Source organism: Drosophila arizonae, chromosome 4 (assembly GCF_054131065.1).
Source record: "Drosophila arizonae isolate 15081-1271.41 chromosome 4, UAZ_ARI_1.0, whole genome shotgun sequence".
Classification (NCBI taxonomy): Eukaryota; Metazoa; Arthropoda; class Insecta; order Diptera; family Drosophilidae; genus Drosophila; species Drosophila arizonae.
This window is the reverse complement of record NC_142924.1, coordinates 19296868-19304086: the sequence shown is the minus strand read 5'-3', so window position 1 is coordinate 19304086 and position 7219 is coordinate 19296868.

Below are 7219 nucleotides of genomic sequence, written 5' to 3'. Positions count from 1 at the left end.
TTTCAATAAGTTCAAGGTATATAACAAATATAGTTCGAATTTAAAATTGGCAATTTTTGTGTGCCAGTCATCATGCTAAAAATGCATAGACATGCTGTCTGTTTCGCCTCCTTCCATCCTCCAATTGCAGAAAGAACTAAAAAGTTGAATTCAGAATTTCTGTGGATTCATTCTAGATAAATATATTCATACAAATAATTTTTATAAAATATTTAAGCTGAAATGCCATTACAATTATGGGCAAACATAAATTCTGATTTTAGTGTAAACCGATTGCAAAAGAATTTGATTTTGACTTGAAAAACTTTCTATACAACAATTCCACAATATGAAAATATGTGAAGCGCATCGAATCTGTATACATATACATACACACATACATATGTGCGAATTCCAAGAATTCGCAACTGCAAGAGAAATTCTTGGCTTTCGCTGCATCCATTTTAAAGTTAAATTTGCTGCATTTAGTTTCAGCATTTCAAAGTGCTCCGACAATTTGTAGACCTCACTTACGGAGTGTCTGTCACGTTTTTGACAAAAGCTGAGCTGAGACGTTGCTGGCATTCGGGCTGTGGGCACACAATTAGCACGACATCAGCTCCGGCTCAGTCTATAAATCAGCTTAGGTCGGAGGAGCTGAGCAAAAACTATTTTGCATATAGTAATAATAACTCTTGGGTATGCCAGACACACAGCCGTTACGTAGGCCTAGTTCTTCTGCTGCTTCTTCTTGTGTTTCTTTATTTTTTCTGGTTGCAGAGTGTATCGTGCATCTTTAGGGGGCAGCGCGTGCTGAGCTCGTGGCACGTGCCACAAAGCAGCAACTACATGCGCCTAACTGTGCCACAAACTTGGCTCATTAGCATGCGACGCCGAAGCGCATTAAATCACATTTTGCATTTTGTTGCAAGTTGCAGCAAGTTTGAAGCAGGCAAACGCTCAAAAAACAACAGCAACAAAAAATGCTAAGCGAATATCGAGTGAGCGACGAGTAAATACCCTTTAAGTCCTGAAAGTTGTAGAGGAAGAAGAAGTAGAAGTTGTAGGCATTTCTATTTGAGTATTATAGCTCATTTAGCTCATAGGCGAGAGCTTCTCTTGCCTACGAATCGACTGGGCACGATGTATAAATTTTAATACACTTTATCACGAGCTCTCCGCAGAATATTTGCGTTCGAGTAGTCTTCGGGAAATCACTTATAATGCCTAGCCTAACCATGAGAGAGCAGTTCAGATCTTGCAGATCTCTCACACTGTCTTATAATTTCCTAAGCCTTCCATTACTTTTATAATTCTTTTCCTTCTTTATTTCTCATCGGCGTTTACTGTGTTTATTGCCATTATTTATTTGATTAATATATATTGTATTATTAAAATATATAATTATTTTACATTTATTTATATTGCCTTTACTTATATTTATTATTATCATTTATATAAAAATTTAATATTAATTTTGTTTCAAGCACACATTTCCTATTCTTATTTATGCTCGCTCTTTATGCAGATATTCGCTTTACTAGTAGCATTTTATTTAAATAAATAAAAAAGTAAAAATAATATAACTAAAGTAGATAAAATATTGATTTTATATATAATAATATTTATAAATAAAGAGACTAACAAAATATATTGAAGAAAATAATTTTATAAACTAATATAAATTAAATAAATCAAAATAAAATAATAAAATGAACAAAATGTGAAAGAAATAAATAAATAAATTTTTGTAATATTAAATAAATAAAAAATTAATAGTGTCGAAAATAATAATAAATATAAAAAAAACAAATATAAATATAATAATAAATAAAATAAATATACGTAGTAAACTAATATAAATTAAATAAATCAAACTAAAATAATCAAATGAACAAAATGTGAAAAAAAATAAATAAATAGATTTTTTTAATATTAAATAAATAAAAAATAAATAAAAAATTAATAGTGTCGAAAATAATAATAAATAAAAAAAAAAAACAAATATAAATATAATAATAAACAAAATAAATATACGTAGTTAATGCTTCAGCTATTCTCAAACTGCTTTTTATACAACCCAAAAATAATTAGAGAATAATATTGACCCTCTAGCCAATCTACCCCACATCTACCCTGTTGTCAAAGTTAAGCTTTGCATTTTGATAACTTGCTCGACTTTTCGTGTCCAAAGAGACTGTGACTCCTCTCTGACTATGCCGATGAGGCGATTCCAATTCGCATTCAGAGAGGCTGGCTCATTGCCTGGCTTTGTGTTTGTTTATTTGCCATGTGCATGCATCTATCTATATAAACACATGTCTCTCTCTCTCTCTCTCTCACTCTTAGTCTATCTCTAACTGTCTCTGTTTTCATCTGTTTCTCTATCTTAATGTGCTGGCCAGGACTTGGGCACGTTTCGTGCGCAGGATATTTGCCCTGCAGGAGCAATTCGCAATGGCAATGAAAGGCGCCGTGCATGTGAAATTGACAAAAAGCTGATGGGCGTGTCTGCCGCCCACATTGGCATGCAAACATAAATATGACTCTTCGAGTCTGCGAGACTCTCTAGCTTCTGGCACCTTGGGGCAAAAGTTGCTAAGTTGTTTACCCAGGCATTGAAAAGGACTAAGCCACCAACAATTCCCATATCTCACTGTCTCTCTTTCCCCCTCTCTCTCTCTCTCTCTCGCTTTTCTCCGCAGAGAAAAGTTTAATTTCTTTAATGCAAGTGCAACGGAAACAGTTTCCACTGCGGCTGCTGCTGCTGCTGCAGCTGCATTTTGTTATTGTTTTTCTATGTAAATCTTTTTGCATAGTTTATGGTAAAATGTATTTCATGGTCTTTCATTTAGTTGTTGCAGCTTTTCTAGTCTGGCAAATCGTTTTGAGGCTTTTTCTTGCTTTGATTGCAAATATCTTATGGCTTTAATTCTGATATTCAAAATGGCTTTTACTATAAATTCATAGCACTATTTCTTTTTATAGAAAACCTTTCTGGCTTTTTTGGTCAAATGCAAAGCTGCAGAAAATTCTCTTGGCTCGTTGGTTTTTGTGGCTTCTGCTAGGACTTCAACGTAATTGAATGCCTAGATTCACTTGCAATTATTTAGTTGTTATCCAGCTGCAGTCTCTGATTGCAATTTTATACTCTGATTAGTTCAGGCATATCATTGCAATTGCATTGCAAATTTTTTGGGGCTAGATATTGTCTAGTCGGAATCTTATCTTAAACGCATTTTTATTGCTCTGCAACTTTTCCGTTTTAATTGCTCGCACAGAGAGGCGGAGCCGGAAAAGTGCCGCTTATCGCAGCCATTGGCAGTGCAAGTGCCAAAACTTTTGGCCACTTGGCAACTTGAAGCGCAGAGACCACAAACAAAAGCGGCAGCCCTCCCCTTGCCCTAGTCCCGCCCCATAGCCAATTAAATGCAGCAGAGTGCAGCTCATTATGGCTCGAGTTGAAGGAAAAGAGCCAAACACTTGAGGGACTGGGAACGCTTTCAGCTCTTACGCCCAGCTTCTTAGCCGCTGCCTCGCAGCTGTCTATTTTCATTTGGGGACGTCTTGTCTTGGGCCCCCCCAGCCACTGCCAGCCTGTTGACAAACATTGTCAACGCCCATGGCGGACGTCATCATCAATGTCACTGACAGTCACCCTCACTCCTACTCCTGCTCCTCCTCCTGCTCCTCCTCCTGCTCCTGCTCCATTCTACTTGCTTGTCAGACATCACTCACAGCTTCAACTTGAAGTTCTCTTGGCGCTTTTTATGTTTACAAACTTTTCGCGTGATTATTTTAAATTTCTCAGACTCCCTACACCCTACACCACACACACCACACACCCTACACCCCACACCCTACAGCCCTACACTCTGAGCCATTGTCAACCATTTGGCAATCAATTTCCATAATTTGCCATAAAAACGGCATGTTACACATCAGCGCAGCAAATGCCCCACTCTACCCACAATATGAGCCGAGGCCCATTAGCTGGGCCCGGGGCGTGCTTTAATATCATTTGATTTACATTTTATGCGCGTTCGTCATTAAAATTTATGTTTGTCAAAATGTTTCGACAGCTACTGGCACGCCATATCTAACAGATGCATTCCAGTTGGCCCGGAAGAGTTGAAGACTTGCCTAGCAGCAACTATCAGATGCGCTTCACAAGATACTTAGATGAGCTTAGTGAATGAAATATGTGTGTGAATCGAGTCTAGATATTTTGTACTGTTCCCCTTGCCATTTTCAAACAACGGGACTCGAGAGTATATATATAAATTTTATACTTTAAATTTTTTTTTTTTTTTTGTGTTTTCCTATTAACAAAAAGTTTAAAGAAATTATGAAATTAACTTACAAAAAATTTGTTTACATGTAATGTATATTGGTTTAAAATATATTATATTCTGTTTCTATAATTAATAAAATATATTTGGGAACTATAGAGGACTTATTTATACTACATGTTAATATTATGTAAAAAAAATAAAAAATAAATAAATAAATATAAATGCCATAACATATAACATATATAATAAAATTATGGATTTGATTTTTGTTTTAAATAATAAACTTCCATTTATGCTATATGTTCAGATTATATTTAAAAAATAAAATACAATAAAAATGCTATTATTTATATATTTAATAAATATATACAACAATACATTTTAATTTCAACCAAAAAAACTCCCATTTATTGAAGCATATAAGTATAGCATAAATGGAAATAAATGACATTGTGTTTTTAAATAACGCCCCATATTTCAAACATATATTTGATAAATACATCAACTATAATTTCAAGCAATTAAAATATCGAATATCAAATTCAATTAAAATTGTTTCATAATTAAATTGAAATTTAACAAACTTTCCAGGCGCACTCATAGGCTCGATCGCCAATCGCATAGCTCGGGCGTACTTTATTATGATTGTAATGCTTATGCATATTGTAATACTCATGCATATATCTGTCCATCGGAAATTAAGCCACTTTTAATTGGGCGTCGAATGGCAAAAATTGTGCATTTCATAATGAGCGCGTCGCACGATGCTGAAATATGCAAATGTGTGTGTGTGTGTTGCCTACACTTAGGCGCACGTAATCGAAATGGACGTGAGAAGGCTTTGGGTCCATTTCATTGCGCTTTTAATTATGCAAATGACTCGCTCGAATGTCGCCAAAGACTTCAACTAATTAGTTATTATGATTGGCTATATATGTATATAGATGCGCAATATTTTTGCCAGCACTGTAATTGAGCTTTACACTGATGGCTCATTCATCACAGCGCACAGCTGACAGCATCATTCGCGTGATTAGGTTGAATGAAGACAGAAATAAATGTGGAGCGTGTGGCTCCCCATTGTGCAGTGGAGCAACAGCAGATACGTGACAGCTGAGCCATTGACAGAGGGACAATCGTCTACCAGCCACGCCCACGCCCCATTCTCACCTCCCATTCTCCCTCTTCCGCTCTCTCTCTCTCTATCCCTCTATCCCGCTCTAGCGAAGCATGCTGTGCAATGCATCGACACTTCTTTTCAACTTGCCAATTTTCAAGTGACAATTTCCACACATTGCAATCCAAGGACTCAGGACTCGGTATTCAGAGCTCAGGACTCAGGACTTTAGTCCTGGTTAGTCCCTATTCAATTGCTCTCGAGTGAGGGGAAAATACTTTGCAATCCGACTGGCCTTTGATATGCGACTGTACACATACTTTTACTCACATACACATATGCATATACATATAGCTGTTTATATACGTATATTCAAAATATATTTAGAATAGTCGCCTGACACTCAAATGAATGTCATCGTAAGTAGTCTGACTCTCGCTGTCTCCTTGGAGCTGCGCAACAAGTCGTGAAGCGAATTATTTTGACTGGAGCGAACTTTAAACAAATATTGTGACTTTGAGAAAACAAAAGAGTGACTTGAACGAAAAATACTAGTTTCTAGTTGCCTCTAGAAGATTTCCGATATATACAAATATAAAATATAAATGAGTTGTATATTAACTAAAAGAACGAAAAAGCTTTCCGCTCTGCTCCCATAGAGAACAATTTGTTAAAAAATAAAATATGAATATATAAAAAATAAACAAAAATAAAACAAACTTGAAAAAAGGGTCTGATAAACAACACCAACCTGCTTTGCTTCTAGATTTTCTCTTGTTATTGTATGTAAGGAACTAGTTCTTAAAATAATAATGAAGACTAGTTCATGTGATTTACACCAATTTATGAAGAAACTACAGCAAGACATCAGCTGCTGTTCCCTAAAACTGAAAAAGGCTGTATTAAATATAAAGAACTAGTTCTTAGTGCGAACAATAGCATTGAAATACTTATGTGATTAGACATCAACGATGACTAAAGAGAAAAAACTAGTTCTTCAAATAATCAACAGTAGAAATTAGATATAATCTAAGTATTATATAATATATAGGCAGTTAAAGATAGTGAACTAGTTCTTATTGTAGGTGATCCAAATACATGTTACAGAGAAACGTGAACTGTAGAGAAATAACTAGTTCCTGCAGTAGATTAGAGCAGAAATCCGGATTCTCACAAATAGAGCTGAATAGAATCAGATCTGAATGAGAGGAAACGAAAGGAAGATAATAAGTAGCGCTCAATCCAAAGGTCCAAGTAGCCAGCGCTTAGCTCTTAAGTTGCTTTGATATTAACTCTAATACCTAGTAAAAAAAAAATAATAATTCTTATAGTAGTTGCAAACTAAGTCATTCCATAATAGTGAAATAGTTTTTATAATATTAAAAATAGCAAATCTCTCGTTAATCTTATCTTTTATCATTCCCATATGCCTTCACAGTGACTGCCCGCTGCCTAGTTTTGTGCATCTCTTCCGACTTGACAGTTCCCATCGGAATGGTTGGTAGATAATAATGATGCCGATGATGCTGAGTTCGACGGCGATGACGACGCTGACGATGAGCTGTTGTAGATGGAAATGACGATGATGAATCGCTGGCATGACAAACGCTGCATTTCCCTTTCACAGCAATTCCAATTTCACAGAGCGCATATAAATAGCTTTGAGTTTTAAAGAAATACAACGCGTATATTTGCAGGAGCCTTGTGTAGGTCTCCCTTTCTGTCCGCAGGTCCTGCTAACTGCCAGAGCAAACATATCTCTCTGTAATGTGTATTACTTTTGATTGAACCAAGAGCTACTCCTGCTGCTGCTCCTGCTCCTGCTGCT